General features: G+C 29.2%; 1 protein-coding gene across 2 annotated transcripts in view; it reads left to right on the forward strand.

Annotated features, from left to right (window-relative positions):
- Positions 1 to 2,095: 2,095 nt before the first annotated feature.
- The window catches only part of hdly (hadley), a 111,337-nt gene continuing 89,308 nt past the window's right edge, over positions 2,096 to 24,124 (forward strand). Inside the window, exon 1 of one of the 2 annotated variants that reach the window (XM_076403732.1) lies at positions 2,096 to 2,254. The gene's annotated coding sequence lies outside the window, so the exon portion shown is untranslated. The remainder of the gene's footprint in view (positions 2,255 to 24,124) is intronic. The other variant, XM_076403731.1, reaches the window with a different exon arrangement.

Genomic DNA, 24,124 nt, shown 5'->3' on the forward strand with positions numbered 1-24,124 from the left:
CAGTAAGTCCATCATTAAATGTATCTAATTTAAACTTCATTTTTGTGTTGTAGTTACCATCAACTATATAAAATAAATATTCTGTACGTACGTAAGTGACGTACTGATAATATTTTAACTTAATATTCTTTAATACTCTACCACACTTCACGGTTACTGTGTCTGGAATACTCACTAAAATATGTAAAAGTTATGGTACTCTTTTTAACTGACTTCAAACAAGGAGAAAATTCTATGTTCGACTTTATATACATTTTTTAATGTATGTTCGCCGATTTCTCCATCTATTATGGACTAATTTTCAAAACTCTTTTTTTATTCGACATTTCATTCGGCAGTTCTGAGGTGGTCCCATTGGAACCAAGTCGGGATCTGAAGGGGGGAAGGAGGAATTCTAGGGAAATCGTCAAATTTCAAAGGCACGTATGAAATTGTCACATATTTTTTATTTAAAATAATCAGATATTTGGATATAATGTTATTGCTGAACTGATGTAAGGAAGACCGGAAGTGATTTAGTGCAAAAGCCGTTCAGTTTACTTTTTAAACACTACGCATAACATATGAGAAGCCGTAAAAATATCGCAGAATATTGCAATTTTACTTCAAAGTGATCGGTTGATAGTAGTTAAAATAATATTATAAATAGATAAATAAGTTTCCGTAGGTATTAAGCTAAATTGTGTGTATATAGTAGAATATAAAATACGTGTAGTAGATAGGTTAAATGAGATATTTGTTTGGTTTTATTTAGTTATTACAACTATTATTATGTACTTATTTTAAAACGTTTTTTTGCATAAAAATCTAACTTTGATCATTTCATAATTTCTAGTGAGTTCCTAATTTATTTTTTGAAGTCGGTTCAATTTTTTTGTTAAAAATACTTTTAAAATTTTTATTTCAGTAACGGTTACCCAGTATTGCCAAATCAATTGTGGCAAATTTAGGTTATTTGTCTTCATAAATCCCCGTTAAATTTCTTCATTTAACTTCTCCTTTCGTTGGTAGCCCACAACCAATTTTTAACTGTGAAATATAAGATAAATAATCCAAATAAAAACCTAAAGTGCCTTAAGATTTTAGACGTTTGAATACGGATATAATGGTTAGGAAACGGGAAGTGACGTCTATGCTTTATGTAGCTTCTGGTTGGTGTTTCTGATTGACTTAACATGACGAATTTTGAAATTTTCTGTTTCTTTTTCTGGTAAAATTTTAGTAATCCCACTGTAATTTTAAAATAAATATATTTTTAATTATATTTCTTAGTATATTATTATTATAAACTAATATTTTTGTAATTGTCGATTACAGTTATCTAGCCTATTATCATCGACACTGTCCTTGCTTGTATTTGACCATTAGGTACTGCTAACTTCTCATACGTCTAAGTCTTTTACATCACTCTCTAAAGTTTACCCAGCTAAATATTTTCTTATAAATTACACGATCTTCAAGATCCCAAATTAATATTTTCATGTCTCAACTGCAATAATCTTCCAATTATTTTTGCATGTTTTTGTTATAATAGCAGATTTGCTATACCTTTACTGATGACCTGCTGAATTCTTTCAATCCCAAGCCAAATTATAGTTTATTTTTTATTTTAAATTGATTATATAATATTAATGTTACATAATTATTGATTTCTCCAAACCAATTTAGTACCAACACGATTTAAAATTCAAATAGATCATCTACACAAACATTTTTTTTTCATTAATTGTTACTGTGACAGGAACATTTGATTTCACAAGATTGTCGTGACATTCTTGACATTAATTATTTTTTAAGCATAACAGAAATATATTGAGGAAACACGTTTATATAAATCGATTTTTTTATTTATGTACCTTCATTCTTATAGAATAAAATAGTTCCGTTAATAGTTTGGTATTATTTATTTATTTAAATATAATTTACCTTACAAGCTTATCATTTGTTATGTATACCATGTATAATATATAAATATTTAAATCAATTTTATATAAAATTAAGGGTATATTACGATTAAAACACCAGTTTGGCAACTAAGCAGTGACTCCCCACCGGACCATACTGGGAACATAAAAACCAAGCCACTGTCAACGTTATAACGCCGAACGTTTACTGCCAACTTGACGACGAAAATCTCAGTGCCGTATCTGGAGAGTCGACGCTGACCGACCTGAGTGACTCAGTGCGCGCAACGTTGCCCGACTTACGTGATTTTCCTCAGAGCCCGATCTAGGAATAGAACAATCGATAGAAGGTAAGGTAAGCCGACCGACCGGTTATTGTTGATAACAAAATTTAAATGTCGTACAATCGAAGGTCGTCCGAAGACGACAACTGACTAGCAAAGTATGTTTAATAAGTTTGAAAAAATCCGATATGTAATTTGCATGAAACAGTTTGTATATTTAAATATTATTTTGTTTATATAAATATTTGATTGAAATGAGTAACAACAGGTTATGACTATGATAACAGTAATATCTAATTTTATAAATAAGATTCTGCCAATTCGTTGTTATTATTATAATAATATTGTTAGTGAAATACTGGATTCATAAAATAATTTATTTAATTTAATTTAAAAATTGTATATACTAACGTGTTCAATAATATGACGAGAAAATTTAGTTATGAAAATGGTAGCTATTACCTATTCGAAATTAAGAAAATACCCATAGAGATATTATTAAAATGTGTTCAAAATTTATTAACTGAAAAAAATGCTTTAGATATGATAAAATGCGGATATCATGGAGATTTAAATATAGTGATCAAACTAGATGTTGGAACAATTTTTAGTGATTTTTTACTCCACGAAAAAATGGAACCTAAGATGAATATCCTTAAGTACCATTGCCATCTGCATACATTTAGTATCATACTATTTCCGGAAGAAGTTATATTATTCTAAACGTATGACTGGCAACTATAGAATAATTTAAATTAACTGTGAAATTATATAGTAACAGTGTCATACCCCATCGAATTTTAATCCCAAATATTACAGTGAAAAGTTAAAAATCGAATATTCCAATTAAGATGTAAAATCTCATTTGAGTTAGAAGAAAATCTTCCATCAAAACAGCGATTATTTATGTATTGTATTATTGCGATTACTTTTGTATATATTTTGTTGAAAAGAAAAGCTGTGTTTACCTTTTTTTATCTTACATTTGGAGCAATATTTTAGGTAATCAAACGTTCTTTGATTCTTCATGAACCATGCGGTCTCCTGCTTCTTTCTTTCTGGAAAACACCTAATACTATGTTTACTATAACGCAATAATTAAATGTTCATTCTAATATCTAGAAAAACAAAATAGATTTTAAATAATAATAATAATAATAATATTTTTTTATTGTTAGTCTTAGAAGTTCCACAATCTGCCCAGAGACCAATAAGTATTTGTTATGTTTATATTATATATACATGGCATGTTAAAAATCACGTCATTAAATGATCTCTGTACAAAATACTATTTTAATTAGTTAGTCTTATTTTAAAGCTTAATCTAAAGTCTACATATGTTCCAATAATCAGATCGCATGGTGTTAGACGTTTTAGTCTACGCACTTCGAAGTACTTCAAACAAACACGTTTAATTACACTCGTTATTGGTACTAAAGGAATATCACGTTTTATCACTTGATTTGAAACGTAATACGGAGCATCAACAATGGCACGCAACACTTTATTTTGGAACTCTTGTATGATGGATATATTAGACTTGCTAGCGGTTCCCCATAGTTGGATTCCATATGACCAAATAGGCTTGAGTACAGATTTATACAATAATATCTTGTTATCTCATGATAACTTGGATTTGCGCCCGATAAGCCAATACATTTGGTGCAGTTTAAGTCCAACGTGTTTGACGAGTATGTGTTTCTTCCAAGTTAGGCGTCGATCTAGGTGTATACCGAGATATTTAGCATCCTCTACTTGTGGGAGTTGATAATTATTGATGTAGGCTGGTGGACAAGTTCTTCTATGCAGAGTAAAATTTATATGACTGGATTTTGTTTCATTGGCTTTTATACGCCATCTTTTCAGCCACATTTGTACTTCATTTAGGTGTTCTTGTAACAATAATAATAATAATAATGATAATCTAAGAAAATAAGCATTGAATGTATACAAAAGTTTTTGCTGTTTCTTGTTATTGAAAATAAACTTTTATTTTAGTTAAGAGTTTTTCCATGATTATACTCCTGGCATTATTGGAATTATTATCAGAGAATATTCACTTTTTCTATCAGAAATTATAGAAAAATGCATTTCCACGCCTACTTCAATTCTCTACCTCACTTTATGTCCCCTAATTTTATAAGACTTTTAGACATTTGTAATGGCGAGATTAAAAAGTAAGTGTCCCTATAACTTAATGATCGACCTTTAAAGTATGACATTCTGTAATTTTAATCGACTTCTTCAAATCTCTTTATTTTTAAGATATAATTTATTTTTATTGGCATTTAAAAATAACTGAATCCCATCCCATAGCTCTTGATTTTTTTAAATTCAATCGAATATTGATGGGAAATTAGAATTGTAATATAAGTTGATGTTCTTCCTAATTTATAGGTTTTTTAAACTTACAGTGAATTTATTAATCAAAATGTAAATAAGAATGTATAAGGTAATAATATATCAAATATGATTTATGATTAAAGTCACAAACTCAATATACTAATTATTCCTACGTACTGAAAATCATAAAAAAAACGACTTCCAAAATCAGCACTACTTTTTATTAACTCCTTTCAGTTATGTATCTAATTATCAGCCTTTGAATCTAATGTTAATTATGTCTTGTAAATTTTAGCCAACATGTTATAAGATATTTTCGCAATAGTTTTATAAATCATTCAATGATAGTCATCACTGTAAATTGATTGTAGAGGTTGTCGATTGTTTATAATGACCTTGTCGAAAATTATTACATTTCGATATATTCCATATATAAAAAATATAACGTAAAATATCTCTTAAAAATATATTGTAGAGTAAAATTAATTTTATTATACACGCCAAGAATATAATAAAAAATATTATACACTCGAGGGGTGAAAAAAAAGTATATTTTGCACTTTTGAAGAGCTTTTTGCTCATAAATGTCCTCAAAATAAGGTAATATTAAAAAATATATATGATGAATAAGAATATGTATAATACTAGGGGTAGGAATTAATTCGCTTTTTTTATGAAAAATAGATTATGTAAAATAAAATTATTAAAACTATTTGTCATTCTCAGTTACTTCTTTTTCCCATATATCGAACAAGATGCCTCTTTTACACAACATATTAATATACACATTTCTTGCAAATATTTGAAATATGTACATGTCTACTGCTTCACTGATGGAAACAAATGGTAGTTGCAAGGAGGAACATCTGGAGAATACTGCGGATGGGCTAAATTTGGTTTTTATCAATTTTCTTTCTTGTTTATGTATCCCAAGACCTGGAGATATTTTAAAGTTATATTATAATATATATAGTTAGTATAAATATTTGGAGTTTAGAATATCACTCTGCATAGATTCATTTAAAATAGAAGCAAACAACAGAATAAAATAATGTATAAAATAACGCGTAATATAATTATAAAGTACCTTCGTAAATATGTTAGAATTTATTAATATTTTTTAAATGACATTAATTTTATTGGATATGTCCTAGATGCCAGGCTCAGATGGAAAGATCATATAAAAAGAAACGAGCATAACTTTGTATGAGGCTCAAAAATGTGGTGGTTACTTAGACGACAATACGAATTAAAATTCTACAATAAACTTTTATTTTCAAACAAATGTTTGCGGTCCAACACAATGGTGAACATGGTCCAAACTTTAGAAATTAGAAAGGGGTATATCCGTAAAGATCTAAAGGTACTAACGGTCAGCGAAGAAATTAAAAAGTTTCCCAAAACCCATCAAGAAAGAACGCGTGATCACGGAAGCAGTGAAATACTATAACTGCTCGATAAGCGAAGTGAACTTATCTGGAGGTTGATAGGTGATAAAAACTAGCGTTGGGAACTATCGACTGAAAACAGTAGAAACAATCGATAGTCGAAAATAGTAATTACTATTTTCAGTCAAATGCACGGTTCGACTTTTTGTTAAATTCGTGATATTAGACGAAGATGTCCGAACCCTTTCCTGTATAAATTGTGAGAGAGGAAACGACGGATAATTGCTTGGAGTAGTTAATTTTATATGTGCTTATATTTTCCAACGGCAGTATAAGCGAGACGGAGATGTAGATATTACTTCACGTACTAACTTTAAAAAAGAAAAGGAAAAAATAATTACTGAATACTATTAATATTCAATTAATAATTTCATTTTAGACGAAGTAGAATTACTTTTATATTTGAATGTTCTGTGGATCTGTAAAAAGTAATGGAATTTTTAGATGGAAAGGAATAATACCCCATAATTTTTTTATCGTATTTTATATGTTAATTGCTATTTTGAAATAATATACTATATAATATAATAAATATAGACAATGCAATAGAACTTAAACAAGAATTAAAGATGTACAATAACTATAAATACTAAACATAAACATATATCATACATATACCTAATCATAGAAAAGAAAACTAATTCATCACATAATTAAAAATGATCGCACAATAACTACTAGAGCTTTTCTAAATGAAATAAGTGTTTTATTTATTATTGAACGGAAATATTTTTTAACAAAAATCGAAAGAGTAATCGAAATATTACCTATTATCTTTTTTCTCTACTATATTAACAATCAATAAAAATTAATATACAATATATTGTCATTTACCAGCAAACTACAAAAAAAAATTACAAAACTATATATATATATTACATATAAATCTATGTAAGCATAAATTGGGTACATTTTTGTTAAGGTCGCAGCTAGGACGAGAGAGCCAGAACGTTAAAATCAGTTGAATGAAACTAGTAGAACTAAAAATAGTAACTGAAAAAAGTACACGACTGGAACAGTCGATAGTAAATAGTAACAAAATCAGTCGGACCAAAAATAGAGACTGAAACAGTCGATAGTAAAAAGTAGTCAATTACTTAACAGTCGATAATCGATTTCAGTCGATAGTTTCCACCACTAATAAAAACCCTTTGAATTAATAAACTGAGCTGTGAAAACTGTGCCATGTTTTAACACTATGTGAATTGCACTAGTGGGAGAACACATCCATCAAATGTTAATTAAGTTTAGGTATTAGATCTGGATTTTAAAAACAATGTTAAAGAAAAATTACTAGATCGTTGTAGACAATGAATTGTGTTTTCAAATAATAAAAAATGGTACTACATGGTATATAACATCGAGCAATTTTTCAAAGATAAGTATGTTATTAACTTTACAAAATATTAAACATGTTAATGTGCTCAGATCATCGGCCAAGGTCAATTATTTTGATGTTAACAAAATCGGAAAAATTTTGTGGTTTGTGTATTTTATATTGTGTGCGTACGCTTATGTACTTTGCTTGGTTACTACATTGATATTTGTCGTAGTTTTTGGAACTCAATACAGATTTATAACAAAATTACACAAATATTACAAGAACCATATTAAAACAGTTAATTAATTGCAGATTATTTTATGACATATCTAGCTAATTTGAGTAATCTATAACGTTTAAATTATTATTTTGTAATGAACTTGACATTATCTAATTCTCTATAAATAATATATAAACATAATCTCGTTATTTAATAACCGAAGACAACATTGTATTGGTGACATTTCATAGCAATAATATGGTTTTGCAATAATATGGTTTTATAAAATTATGTCATTTATGTAGAAACTATTTTAACAATTAATAGAATAATGGTGATGGTAATGGCATACTTGTGATGAATATGTGAACATCATTTGGCGATCGTATACAATCATGTTTAATGACCTTGTTAACAGTCATTTGTATTCAGCAAATCCCATTTCTTATTTTATCTTGTGCATATATAAACCAAAACCTTTTACTTATTTTTAGATAAATATTCATTTTGCATTTTAATCATGAAAACCGTATTTAATCTTCATTTTTGATACGATATATACTGTTTTTATTTATTTGTATATGTCTGTGTGTTAATTCATCTGGTACAATGAAATATTCTCAATGAAGGTCAAATATTATGTATGTCGTTGTGTATCATAATTCGGTGATTGCACGTATTGATGATTGGATCCGATGACCTTGTCGAAAATGATTTGTATGCAATTAGATAATTGTTAACCCAGTGAGCTGTTAAAAAGAGTAAATAAATTGAAATTTGATGAAATACTTTCAATGGTAAAGATAAAAAATCTCATAAAAATTAATAACAAGAGAAATTGTAGACAATGTACTTAATAGTAACAGTTGATGGAGAAATTCGAAAAAGACGTTGTATGTTTTTAATTGGCTGTCCAAGAACATACGAATTAAATAAAAAGAATAGAGAATTAACAAAAAAGAAGACGGATTAATAGAAGAAAAAATATTTTTAAGGAAAAAGATTGAACCGACCTAAACAAGGAATTAAAAAATAAAAAATAATCAAACTTAGATTTTCAAGACAAAAAATGTTTAAAAATAAATATGACCGTAATAATCGTTGTAATAACTAAATCAAAATAAACACTTATTTTACCTTATAAAACATTATTTAACCTATTTACTACACGTATTTTACTTTCTATATTTCTAAACGATTTAGCTTAATACCTACCTAAACCTATTTATATATTTATAATATTATTTTAATTACTACCAACTGATAAGTTTGAAGTAGGTGCCGAGCAACAAAATAGTTCAGTTCGTATTTTATTTTTGTGCATATGTCACAAAATTATATTATTATTTTTGTATTGTTTAGGCTCGGAAACTTTATTACGTTAATAAAAAAAGTGTTGCTGAGTAAATACCGTTTTTGGTGACACTTTCGACGAATATTAAATAATATACGAATAAGTATTTGTGAACTGACTCCATAAATTCATCGAAAAACTTATTTAAGGTCAAACATAAATAATAATCGCATGAAGAAATATTTGGTCAATATGGCGGATGTGGGTAATCATTCAATTTATTGTTTTACATTTTTTGACAACTGTCTAAAAGTACTTATAGTCGTGTAGTCACGACAAGTATCAGGACTATCAGAATTACGTTATAATCATATGACAATTTTAAATAATAAATTGTAATGAATTGCACTTTAATACAGAATTCCAGTCAAATTTTACCAGCGGAAAAGGCATCTGAAGCATGTAAATCAACTTAATGCTCTTGGTACCAAGATTCGTCTTAAGAAATATTTATTTATTGGTAATGTGCAACGTTATAAGCTTTGCTAGATGCAGACTCAACACAAACGCAAAAGATTCAGCCAGTAACCAACTCCAAGAGCTTTTATCAAATACTAAATATTCAGAAACTTGAAAAGATGGTACATATGGGACAAAGCATGTGTTGCATGTGTCAATAACCTAGGTCAATATATACAGATTTCGCTGATTACTCACAAATAGAAAAACACTTTTTATGAATAAAAATTGTAGTTAGACCCAAGGCTACTCGGTATATCGACATCAAAATATAAACTTCTTTATTAAAACCGCAGTATGTGTACAATCGAATAAACTGAACGAAGAACCTGAGCAAAAAATTGTATTTACTCGAACAGATATCACGTTGCTTATGTGACGAAGAATATATGCTTAAACTTCGGATGAGAAGTTTTCCAGAACTTATATTCCAGAGATATGCACCTGTTGACTGTTATAACAAATTGTTGTTGATATGTTATAATAAAAATGTACACATTTTAAGGAATCTAATCTTCAAACATAACATTTTATGATTCTGTAAGATCTTACGCCTTTAAAACTTTTATAAATATATTAAAAGGTAATTTTTTATTCAATTTAAAATCAGTCAATATTATTAATACTAGAGACGTATATTTTACGTATTCTATTTCGCACTTTCTTGTCTACTTAAGCAAGTAGCGCATAAACATTCTTGATAATGTTCTTGAATTTCTCCATATATTTGACGTCATACTAGCTCCTTAAACTTATAATAAACACATCATTTTCTTACAAATGCCATTAAAATTGTAGAGATTGCCATATTATTAAATATAATCTAGGAATCTGAACAGAACTTCTTGTCACCTCTTATTAACGACATTTTACCAAGTAATTATGCGGCTGGTTTAATGGCCATTTAAATGTCAGAAAGTTTTCACTTAATGAAATATAACTTCCAAAAGTTCGATTACTTAATTTTCTACTAGTCGTAGTTTAAAATATGAAACCATTTCAAAAAAATATTAATTTTCTCTGAATATTTTACTTATTTGTAATAACTTTTTTCTAGCTTAGCTAATTACTGCTATTACAATTAATTTATCAAGACAATATCATTCCGTCGATCCTACCTGGACTGACTGGACAGGTTAGATATGCCAAGAGTAAAATCGTGATATAATTACGTCTCGTAAAGGTAAGACGGTAATTCAGGCGCCCGACTTGAATCTCAAACCAGTTTAAATATTTTTTGCTAAATTGTCGACCACTATTTATAATAATGATGTGGGATCTTTGTTGTACCAAACCCTGAATTAAATACAACACAAGTAATAAGATCAATTAATTCGTTTTCTATATATTATATTCTAAATTAATTTGTAAATTTTCTTGTTTTCTTGAATGTTATTTTTAACAGGTTTTTGAATATATTTTGTTTTATAAGATAGTATAATAGAATCGAACAATAATAGAAAGTAGTCTATTTCGTTTAATTCAGTATAGTGTACACCGAACATTCGATAAAAATAATATTTTCATTATCTGGCTTAACTCGATAAATTATTCTTAAAAAGCGTGGTTTGCAAAAGAGATACGTACATTTTAAAGAAAATAAACTACATCAAAATTTGTAAATTAAATTACTTTATAGCAAAATAGCACTTTTGGCTATGTTGCAAGGAAAAATCTATAAAAATCCATATAAGCTCTAAGAAGCATAAAGTCGTTGCATTATAATGCCCATCTAGTTATACACTAGAAAAAAAGGCTCAATATTTTTCAAAAGTTAGGAAATCACCTCGTAATTGAAAAATAATTTAAGAACAAACATATATTCTGTGTACCACACAAACAAGCTAATTGTGTATGTCAACCTACCGATAAACCAGCGTACTGGTCATCAGATACGTACAAAATATCAGATCTAATTGATTTATTCATATTGAAAAACAGATCTTCCAATTATATTAATATTCTTCAGATCACTCTGCTATTATTTTAACGATAAGCGAGACGATAATGAAGATATCCCAGTTACCATCACTAACAAACAAATGAACAAATTGGGATGAATTCAGGAAGGATGTAGAATTATCCTGCATAGTCCATTGAAAATAAATGAACTAATGAATTAGTTAATACAGGATAACTCTTTGTTATCACTTTACATTCATTTTAGACTGGAACAACTAACCAATACCAAAAAACAAAGTACAGATTTTGCCTAGAACTCTCAGAAACAAACTGGTGGTCACATATATCCATCAATGATTACTGTTTAAATGAAAATTGATATGAATCAATTCGCTTTCAAAAACATGAGAAAAAAATTACCTTTCCTCCAAGATTTTATTGTCATCATCTATAACAATAGTCAATTTAAATGTCAAATTTAAGGAATTATGCAAAGATATTTTTATATACATGAGTATATAAAAATAAAATAAGTATCCAATACATAAAAGTAAAAAAATATAAACGATATTACGAAAATTGTAATTCATCTCGTATTTCAAATTAATGGAAATAAAAAGCTGAGGATTAGGACATGATCACAGCAAAAGTTAAGCCGGCAGTTTCAGAAATATTCCCATATTAATAAATGTAGACCAACCATATATATAGATTTTTTATTGTTAATTTTCTTCCAAAAATGTTATTTTTTAATATACACGTTTTTAATTAGTATATGAAAGTTAATTAAATTTCAACAAAATAGAAACCCGGTTTATTGTTTGAGAACTAGCTACTATATAAATGAAAGACAATACCCTAATATTAAAGCTAATTAAAAATTCCAGCTTAATATTCTATTATTTCCTTATATAATTTCTAGCTATTACGGCAAAATGTGGTTGTTAGCAATACTGGAAGTATGGATTAAAACTAGATAGCGTTTGGTTTATATAACAATCTGCAAATATCATGTTAGTTACTTGCCTTTTGGATAGGTCGGATTATTTTCCATTTAGTGTATTTTTAGTTAGTGTATCACGTATATTTACTTTTTTAATGATGTTTGGAGACTTATCACCGGGTGAATAGAGGTAGGATGAAATAAAACACTGGTGATTAAATGATGTGACCGTTATTTGTAGGACTTATAATAATTATAGAAAATGTAATAGAGAAAAAGGGAGATCAGCGCAGTATTACCAGAGAGAGGCTTGGATATCCGATATCAACGTCTCGGGGTTGTCAGATCTTCGTTATCTTTTACTGGACATCACTGTTAACATCCCGCACGTGTTCAGCATATGGGATAATATTTTCCGGGTATTTTGTAGGCCGCTATCTCAGATGTAAATTTGACACGTCTCAAGGTCGCTACCAATGTTTAGGGGATGATAAAAGGTACAAGAAACAGTTATAACATGAAATAACGAAACTAGAAGAACACTGCTCTGGCCAACTGTCATCTATTAGTAGACTGTTGTGAGAATTTGACAGCAATATTTGGACTATGATAGCCAGTGACAGCAGACAACCTTTGGAGTTTTAACAAAGTGAAAAACATATTTTGTGTAAAAACATGATTAAGCATTATTTTTTTGTGCAAGAAAACCAGATAAATAATAATGGAGACATAATTTTCAACGGCTAAGAAATTTTTTTTATTTGTGGTCGTACCAGCACAAGTGATGCCAAATGTTCGGATCGCCCAAATAGGTCATCTGAACTTGTTGATGAAATCTATGGAATGTCATTGGATGATCGTAGAACGAAAGAACATGAACTGATTAAAACCTCTCAACTGAGCAAGTACATGACATTTTAAATGAATATTTGCATATGAAAGAACTCTGGGCGTGAATTCCGATTTATATATCAGTATTTTAAAAATATCGATGTATTGATATATTGGAGAACAAAAATATCGACATGTTAAAGAAATATACAGATATTTTTAAGAAACAAGCCTTTAAAATAATTAAGTACCTATTTTAAAAGTGGTAAAAATAATAAAAACCTTTGAGAAATAATTTTTTTAATATCGAAAGATATCGACTAACAAATATGTCAATATATCGATATATTGGTCAAAATAAATATCGACCAAAAATATCTATGTTTTGAAAAAATGTTTAAATAAAATATCAATCGATATATGTGACCTCTTCAAGGAAATGCTTGGCGACGATCAGCCGCAATACGAATGGGGTTTTGCGCTGTTTCAAAACATGGATATATCACAAGGCGCCAGTGACCAAGGAGCAACCAAAACTGATGGTTTCTCCAGGTGAACGTGTAACAATTAAGGTTACTATTATGGCCACTGACTTTTGGGATGCTCGCAGTTTCATTCGTAACAATTATCTTAGAAGGGGTACAACGATCACTTGCGCATATTATTCAATACACCATAATTATTCAATACAATGCACAGATACACATGTCTGTAGCCACCAAGGTAATAACTCATAAACTGGGCTAGGAATTGTTACCCTATCTAGCTTATTGTCCATATTTAGCATCTTGTGTCTATTTCCTGTTTCAAAACCTGAATAATTTTTTGGGCTGAAGAGATTTGGGTCGAATGACGAGGAAGATCACTGGCCTATTTGGAGAGTTCTTGAAAGGTATAAAAAAATGGAAAAACTTTTGAGTGAATGTATTGAATTAAGAATACAAACCCATTCCATCTTATTGTCCATATTTAGCCCCCCTACGACTATTTCTTAACCTAAATAAATTGTTGGCCTGAAGAGATTTGGGTCGAATGAAGAGGTCATCACTGGTCTATTTGGAGAATCTTTGAAAGGAATAAAAGATGTAAAAAAGGAATAAAAAAGAATATATTATATCAAAAATAAAACGCGTTTTTAGAAAAAAAATTATTGAGAAAGTAGATATATCGTTTCCGGTATATTATTGTGAATAAATATTTACTAAACTTTCAGTAGAGTTTTCAAGAATGGAGAATTTGCACGTATCATTTGTAACATTTATAGACAGATTAACATTTGTCACTGTTGTTAATCGAAATAGATACAAAAACATGAATAAGATCAACAAAATCAGCAGTACTCTATAGCAATACAGTCAACAAATCTACAAAGCATATGTTCAAATCCGTAACCAATCGTCATACATTTATCAGAAGATACATTTTCTCATCTAACATTCTTAGAATAAAACTTGTTGTTTTGTTCCTCTTCTTCAAAATCATATGAAAGGAAATTCCGGGGTGATCGTTCCTCCATCATGTCACTAGTGCAACCATACCTGATTTAAATAAAATTTACAACTCTCACCATTCCTCTAGACACTTTCATTTTCATAACTGCTTGATTGGTAGCAAACACCATCGTATATTTTGTATATTTTGTTCAATATGACATATTTTGTCAATCAGTCATGTTAATTCTGACATTATTTCCTACTCAAACGCCTATGGAGGCTATTTCGAAAAAAAAAGATGAAAAAAGTATCTCACACTAAAATGTGGATATGATGAGTGAAGTTTTTACATTTACATTAAAATAGGACTGAGAGGCCTGAGGACTGACTGGCAGTGAAGTCTGTGCCGTCAATATTGGGTCGTCGCTTATTTCTTATAATATAGAAGAGTTTTCAAGTAAAATAATTGTTTGTCTTTAAATCCTACACCTTTCATAACTTGACATATAACATGATTATTCATTGACCTTTGTCATTTTAAACATAAAACAGATAAATATTGCTCCATATCGATAATTAAATTTAATTTTTATACGTGTATTTGCTTTGCTTTTATCAAAAGCAATGGGACGACCTTTAAAAGCTACTGTATTATTTTGCGAAGCCACGAAAAGGGAATTAAGGTTCATTTCGGGGATACTTTGTTTGAACTTTTAATCGAAGTAAACTAGGACAATAAATTGTACAAAACACAAAACAAAAATACACTTTCGCCATTAAAGTTTCAGAAGAAGAGTGAGTTTTACTGTTTTAATTAGTCTTTAGTTTTCCTCTCTTTCTCTCACTTTCTCTCTGGAGTTGTCTTTAGAGCTATCAGCACAAATAACCACTTGGATTAAAATATGACGTATATGATGAATACACGAGAATTAATTCTTTATTTCATATGATCATCAATACTATTTCAATCTACGCTTTTTGTTGCATGTTTCGCAAAGATAACATTCTAAGATCAGAACAATAACTTCTATATTTTATCTTCTCTATTGTGCAATTTTGGAAGATCAAAGCGTCCATCATTATTAGTATTGACATTATCGTTTAATTATCTGGCTTCAACGGTATTTTATTATAAAATTCATTAGAAAATAATGTTTGATCAAGTTTTATGGTTTTCTTTTGTTTTGCGATTTTTAATTTTTTATGGTTAAGACCAAGTACGCTCACTAGATTATTAAGTCAGCTCTCTACTAAAATAAGGTTACCAGAATTGATGAATGGAAAACGCACGCGCTAAAATTTACTTTTTCTAATATGGACTACCATATGTTACACTCTCTGCAAAAGTCTCTTACACCTGTAAAATGACTTCAAAAAAAAGATTTGTGCTTAAAAGTTTAAAACTTACATCTCTTACTTAATCTAAAAAGTTCCATAATTAAGTATATTTTTCTTATATTACAGTTTTACCAGCAAGGTTGCAAAAAGTCATCAATGAACAAGGAACATATATTACAATATGAAATAACAAAAATCAATCTTCGTCAAATCAATATATCAAAGCTGATGAGCTCTAGAATTAATATACCAGAAAATGGAAGTACTTCCTAGTTATAATATAAAAACGGAAATATTCTAGCCTGATTACTAGAAACAGTAGTATTAATAGGCACCAAAAAAAGTAGTTTCAACTATGTGTTTATCCTTGCAGTAATATCAAATCTTACACATATATATGTGATTGTAAGCAGGTATATGTCTGGAGCTTTACATCATAAGATATTAACCAGAAAACTCGTCACAATATTTCCCAGAGAAACCTACTTAATATTAGCACAGCGAATAAATAATTAATAATGTTTATAAGTAGTAAAATTATGTCTTAGTAATTTAACTTTGATGATTAAAGTATGAAATTAATTTCTGACTAACTTAATAAAACAAATACGTTTTAAATTTAATAGGAAATAATCCCTTTAGATAATCCTGATTGACGTAGTTTCAATGATATTACGAAACAACTTTACGTTCAAAACTTGCAGTTGGTTTTCCTTAATCTCTCTTTATTAAAAATTACTAAATTGCAATAATTTTCTTGAAAAAAGTAAACACTTATAAACTAACTTTAATTAGTTAATTAAAGTTATGTATTATTAATATTAAGTTATGTTACAAATTAAAAATTCAGACAGAGACAAAATATACTATTATTTCAATAATATGTTATTTTTATTGGTTGAATTCTCTCATAGCTTTATATATTTACTTTAGGCGCTTTTGAATAGCAACATTAATTTCGAAAAACACTTTCTGATCTGTATGTCGAATTGTTCCTAGAAAATACATATAAATAAGTTTGAGTTAGGCACGTTCCATTATGATCGTTTTCTCAGATTAAAAGAAATTAAATACAACATTGTATGTACACAAATATATGCAATATACGTCATTCATTGACGTTAGTATACATTTGCAGTTATAGTTTTATTCGATTTTACTATTTCCAATACACTAGAACTTGGTGATATCACCTTATGCAGGAAAACCCTATAGCCTCTTCGGGATCAATATGGATTACTTTCCTGGACTAATCTATGATTTTTTTCGCTTAAGATTGTTGTGGCAGATCGACTTTTCATCGACAGTCATAATATGCTTCAGAAAATTCTTCTTTTTTACCTCGGCAACCAATGAAACCGTAATGTTGAAACGGCTGAAATGTCATTTCCAATTGATTGTTGTCAACAGCTGAATGCCAAGCGAGTTAAACTGTCAAAGCGGTCTGAAAGGTCATTGAGAGTCTGAGCTGAATTTTCGTTCAATAAGCCTTGCAAGTCATTGTATTTAAACTTATTTGGTCCCCTTGGTGGCTCTTTACAATTTAAATCAAAATTACCTATTTTATATAATTGAAACAAAAGCCAATAACGAACCCATAAATCAATCAAAATATTTTTGTGCAGAGAAATGCCAAAACGATCGATTTCAAACATTGATACTTTGAATTTTCACTGATAGATATAACTGATCAAAAAAACATTCAAGCACCTAACATATGACTAAAATAGATTTAAAAGCACCATAAATATAAAATTGTTGTTTAAGCAAAATTAATATAATTCACTTGATTTTAAACTGGGAGACATGTTTCTTTAACGGTATTTTTAATTAAAATATCTTGATATGTAAATTTTGACATTCACAAAATTAATACCAGTATATTTTTGCTTTAATAATAATACAGATAAAAACTAATTCATAATTTGTTATTCCGTTAAGAGCAAAGTATTGTTGCCCTTAATTATGTACAGATTCATTTGAAGAAGTACATTTTTTGGGCATACATGGGACGGTTGTCTTTTATAGTTAGCGATTGTGTTATGTTCGTATCTAACATAACTGATGTTTCAACAAATATTTTTAATATGTATCGAAATAGTTTTATAGAGTATTTCATAAAATAATAACGCTTTACAACACTATGTAATTTATCAAAACCTCATTCTAACTATTAACTCTACTAACTATATATATTATTTATTCGATTTTACTATTTCCAATACACTAGAACTTGGTGATATCACCTTATGCAGGAAAACCCTATAGCCTCTTCGGGATCAATGGATTACTTTCCTGGACTAATCAATATTTTTTTTCGATTAAGATTGTTGTGGCAGATCCACTTTTAATCGGCAGTCATAATATGCTTCAGCAAATTTTTCTTTTTTACCTCGGCAACCAATGAAACCGTGATGTTGAAACGGCTGAAATGTCATTTCCAATTGATTCTTGTCAACAGCTGAATGCCAAGCGAGTTAAACTGTCAAAGCGGTCTGAAAGGTCATGAAATGCTCTTTGATCATTCTTGATCTGAAGCCCCAAAATATAAAAGCTATAACTTCGATTAGTTGTAAATATTATACGTCAATATATACTAACAAGTTATTATATATCGGCCTATAAATTAATTTTAAAAGATTTACGGCAGACTGTATTACAGTGTGTTAAATTTCATCGACTACATTTTTAATAAAACTCATGTTCAAGCTTCATTCTTACACCAAAGACAAACATCATTCTAGATATAAGATAGGAAAAAAATTTGGAGACGAGGACAATGAAACCATCAATGGGTGTCGCCATCGATTACAGTTAATGCGTTAGATCCTAGAAATGCGTGAAAAAGGGTCAGAATATGAGCAAATATACAATGATGCTATTCTTCAGCATGACGAAATTTTTAAAAATATCGATATGTAGGAGAAAAAATATTTCGATATGAAACAACTTGCAACAACTACTAAATATTGAAAAAATAAAAATATTGATATATCGACACAAAAAAGATATCGATATTCCCCAAATATTTTAAAAAGTTTTTTATTATGTCTATAAGAAATATATTTGATTTTTTTTAATATCGAAAAATATCGGCTATCAAAAATATCGATATGTCGGGCAAAAATATCGAAACGTCGTTATATGGATATTTTTTCGACATCTCTACTTTCAACTACATTGTCTTAACTCAGAAAACCTTCTTGATCTTGGGAATGGAAGTTCTCTCGCGTGTTGTCCATTTATCACTTTTATCCCTGTGCAACTAGCATATGTGTTGATCAATAGAACATGTCTTAATCGATAAATAGTTGAAGTTTCTTTCATACCTGTATTCGTAAGTTACGAGTACCACAGAAAGGTTTATAGAAAATAATAAAAATAATTTTAACGACTGAGCATAGTGTTGACTATTTTTATATTGACTATTTTTATATGAAATTGTACTACAAAAAATGAGTATAAATTAAGTAATATAAACTAATGTTATATATTGAGCTGTATGGAGGTTAAATGGTGTTAGTGAAGTGATTGAAAAATCTAACACTCACACTATTCTTGGTCAATGCGTGCACGTCTGTCAACGAAAACAAAAAATAATTTATTATAGCCTAATTATCAAGTCGCAAAATATTCCCTTGACTTTTACATTTAGTGGGGAAATAATGAATCCGCTTGGCAAATATCCGACGTATGTATTAAACCCATTCACTTTACAATACATATATATTGTATAGCTTCTTCGTTTCAATTTTACTTTCATTTTGTGTTAAAGGATATTTGTAATTTTTATGCCGATTTTTTGTAGCATAATATATGCATTTATTTAATGCGCTTCCTAATTATAATGTAATAATATGAATTCAATATAGTCGATATGTTTTTATAACTAATCCTATGGTCTAACGATATTTCATAATAAGTTTTTTTGCAGCCAATAAAATATTAGGTTTCCATTTGATACTCTAAATATTTTATCATCGATCACCTAACATAGGGTTGGGGAAAAGTATTATCGGATTTTCCTAATATGTGACTTATAAATAAGTAGCAACATCTGGTATGATATTTATTGATATTAATGGAATTCCTATTATTAGTAGTTAAGGAATTTTAAGGGGTCAATCATCGATCATAAAACAGTTTTGAACCCTTTGAATCAAAAACTCGATGCTTAAGGAAACTTGATCTTGAGTTCTATGTAAACTATCTCTAAAAAAATTAATAGATCGAGTACCCATCTTAAAATTATCATAGTCGAACCCTGGAGAAACTTTGTTAAAGGTTGCAAAACTGGATGGGGAGGACGGTCAGAACTGATCAACAAGACCAAGAAGAAAAGCATCTTTATTGACTCACCAAACATTAGAAGAGATTCCTAGGTTTGTTGAAATTTTTATGAATCTAGAGTATGGGTAGGACTTTGTCCAATTTGTATCGGTGTCTGCAAAAATCACTAATGTTGTAAATCTGCACCCAAAAGAGTCTTGTGCAAACCAATTAATTCAGGTTTTTGTGTCAGAATTTTCATATATATAGTGTTTAATATTTGAAATTAATATGAATTAATTCACTTTGAAAAATGTGAAAAATAATTAAATTACTTTTACCCAATTAATTATTTTATTACCTCATCGATAATTTTTAATATTCATTAATATCCACCTGAGTTAATTTGTAACTGTCATTTATAACATTTTGTTTCATATTATTATATTATATTAATTAATTTGATAAATATCAGATATTGTAGGATATAATTGTGAACTTGTTTAAAAGCTGTAGCGAAATGTTTTGTAAATAAGCCTTGAAAACAAAATATCTGCAGTTTTTGTGACGCCACTGTGATGATTTTGGGAATTATTAGGTTATAATTTAAATATTTATTTTATAGTAATATAGATATTCTAAAATCGGTGTTAAGGTTATAAAACTTTTTCAAAATTCCAAACATATTTACCAATATTTACAATTAGAATAAAGTACGAGTTTGTCATTTAAATGTATTTACTCAATTATAAATCGAATATTGGAATATTGTAGATCTTTTGAATTTTGAAGATCTCATGTTAAGGTTTCACATTCTATTGCTAAATTAAACATGGTTAAGTTTATCTTTACTTGCTACAATTTAAATCATCGCATATTGGAACATCACCTTTGGACTGATTTTTGGAAGAGAGGATATTACGTTTGTGTCCCATTTAATAGAGAACCAACCATTAGCAGAAAATCAAACAGGGCCAGTACCAATTCAACCAAATTTGTAGATAGATACATAATTGTATAGTGGTTTTCAGTAACAGAAAGTCATTATAAAAATGAAAATAAACAAAATGTATGAGAGGTATTAACGAAATGATTGGCACGATTAGGTTACATAAATTATTTCAAAAGAATATTCACAAAAAATAGATGGTATATCGGTAGTTCCTTTCTGGTTTTTGAATTAACGAAGATACATAATTTATAATGCATAGTAGAACATTTATTTATTCAAAGTATTGGCTATTTGATTCTATACATTTTGTTCATCTCACAGACAACTTATGGACGCAATCCCAAAAGAGGAGTTTCTCGTTTAAGCTACTGTTCACCGAGTAATTTTTAACTTCTTTCAAATTGGCGAAGTGCTAATCTGTAAAGGTATGCCTCACCGATGCAAAAAAGTGGTAGTCGAATGGAGCCAAGTCTGGAGAGTACACTAAGCGCGACAAATTTTCACACTCTAGGCATTTCAATATTTCTTTGACAGTATTTCGCTAGAGGCGGCGCGTTATTATGCTGCAAAATCATCTTATTATGTATTTGAGCGTATTGTGGGCGTTTTTCGATCAATATTCACTTTAAATTGATTACTTCTTTTCGGTAGCAATCAGTATTAACTGTTTCTTGAGGTTTCAACGGTTCCCACCAGACACAGAGCATGTTGTTGACTAGCTGAGAGCAATACTTTTTTTAGCCTGGAATTTTAAAAATTAATACATTTTGTATTATCTGTTACTATTAGATGCAAAAATTACTTCCTTTTGTACCTTTGAAGCAATATTTCACTAACGATTTTTGGACTCTATTTCCCTGTCATTTAATTCATGTGACACCAATCTTTTGAATATTTTCCATAGAATAAAATGGTTATCAGGTTTAAGAATGACATTTTCAAAAAATATGAAGGTACGACGCTGTTATTTTGGCGAAACTTAGCTTATGTAGTGTTAAAATTAATGTCAGTAGAATAAATAATATTGACATGTATTATTTTCATCATAACATTACATACTTATGACTAGTTGAGTTAATGGGTTAGACTGTTACTGACATAATATGGCAGGGCGTCAACTATGGCACGTAGCACTTTATTTTGGAATCTCTGAAGCATGGCTATGTTGGATTTGTTAGTATTACCCCAGAGATCGATACCCTACGTCCATATGTGCCTAAGAATTGACTTTATAGGAATATCCAAAGATAATTTGGATTTAGGCCCTATGAGCCAGTATAATTGGCTCAGTTTTAGTCCAAGTAGTATACTCTTTATTAGTACATATTTCCTTGAATTTGAGCGGCGATTCGTATTCATTCCCAGATATTAAATATTATTTACTTGCGAGTCTAGATAAGTCTTATCATCACAGATACGCCACGTTTTTAACCACAAATGAATTTGGTTGAGATGAAGTTGGAGCTTACTTGTAGCTGATATTGGATCTTCGTGAGATAAAAAATTCACGGTATCGTCAGCAATAGTAGTGTTTGAGGTATAACAATGGGCTAAGGACATTGCCTCGCTAAATAACTGAATATATTGGATATAGTTCAGTGTATTCTTTCTGTATTCGTCACCCTGTTGCGCAATAAAATGTATGTCTGTGAGATACGTGTTGTTGTTGTTGATACTGTTTTGAAAGTGTGGATGAGGCAGAAGAATTTTTAATTTAACTTGTAGTCCAGTGTGCCATATCTTCAAAATCTTGAGATATATCGAGGAATGCAGCCGAGTTATTTTTGCATTTTTTTTAAATTTAAGTTTTTATTTATTTGCTTAACCAATTTGTGAACGGAAACTAAATTGATGCTCTAGAATAATATTTCTTATTTCTGTGATAATTTTGAGTATCTTGACGTATAGTTTCTCGAAAACCTTGGATATCATGTCAATGTCAATGCCTATTTAAATTATTTTTGGTTTGAGAATCATAATGATTTGCACCGCTTTCCAAGAGTTAGGGAAGTAATTTAGACATAACATGGCATTAAAAATAAATATTGAAGCAGATTTCTGACAGTTCTTGTAAAATTCTGCCAGTTACTAGATCAAATCCGAGATATTTTTTGGAATTATTTTCATTCATTATTCTTCGTTTTACTTCCATAACAGTAAAAATTTCGCGAACCACATACTAACGAAAAACATTTTTATTCAATTTATAAATTATCATACCAATTTATATATTATGTCATAGTAATAAGTAATTTCACAATAGATATGCTCGGTTCCTCTTTTCAGATAAAACCGTTACGCCACTAGCAATAAAACATACATAGTATAAAATTCGTTATTTATCTGTGCACAATCGGTAAAATTCTGACGATGGTGAACGTCACACGAATTTGGTTTCAAAGCAATGAAACAAATTGCGTCCCGTCGAGCGTGAAACTACTTCCACTAAGATCCCTCGATATTGAACGAAATGTTTTATTTCTTTTGCCGTTTAGCTAGAATAGTGTCGCTAACTAGAGAACCCTTTTCCAGATATGTAATTTATTTTATATTTTATAACAATGTATTTTATTTAATATAAACTGAATAGTAACAGTAATTAATAAGAAATCTTTTTATAGTTTTAATATGCTTTCGATAGTTCATAGCAACATATAAAGTATAGATGTCGGCCACGGAGAAAATATCTATATTTCGATATTTATTGGTTTCTTTTATTATAATCTCAAAACAAAAGTTCAATAGGCTCCTTCAAAACCTCTAGTTTGGTCTATCGAACTTTTTCCGGTCCAGTCTTATTTTTCGACGCAGTTTACTTAACGACCCGACGAGCGAAAGTTCGTTACTCTCACTTACAACTATCTATACTCGATATTGAACGAAATCTTTTATTTCTTTTACCTTTTGGCTAAAATAGTATCGCTAACTAGAGGACCCTTTTCCAGATATATAATTTATTTCGTATTTTGTAATAATATATTTTATTTAAATACGAGTTATAAACTGAGTAGTAACAGTAATTAATGATAATTGTTTTTATAGTTTTAATATGCTTTCGATAGTTCATCGCATATATAGTACAGAAGTCGTCCACGGAGAAAATATCTATATTTCGATATTTAT

Source organism: Rhynchophorus ferrugineus, unplaced genomic scaffold, assembly GCF_030347505.1.
Source record: "Rhynchophorus ferrugineus isolate W39M unplaced genomic scaffold, kcgeb_rfMv2 rfM4, whole genome shotgun sequence".
NCBI classification, from domain to species: Eukaryota; Metazoa; Arthropoda; class Insecta; order Coleoptera; family Curculionidae; genus Rhynchophorus; species Rhynchophorus ferrugineus.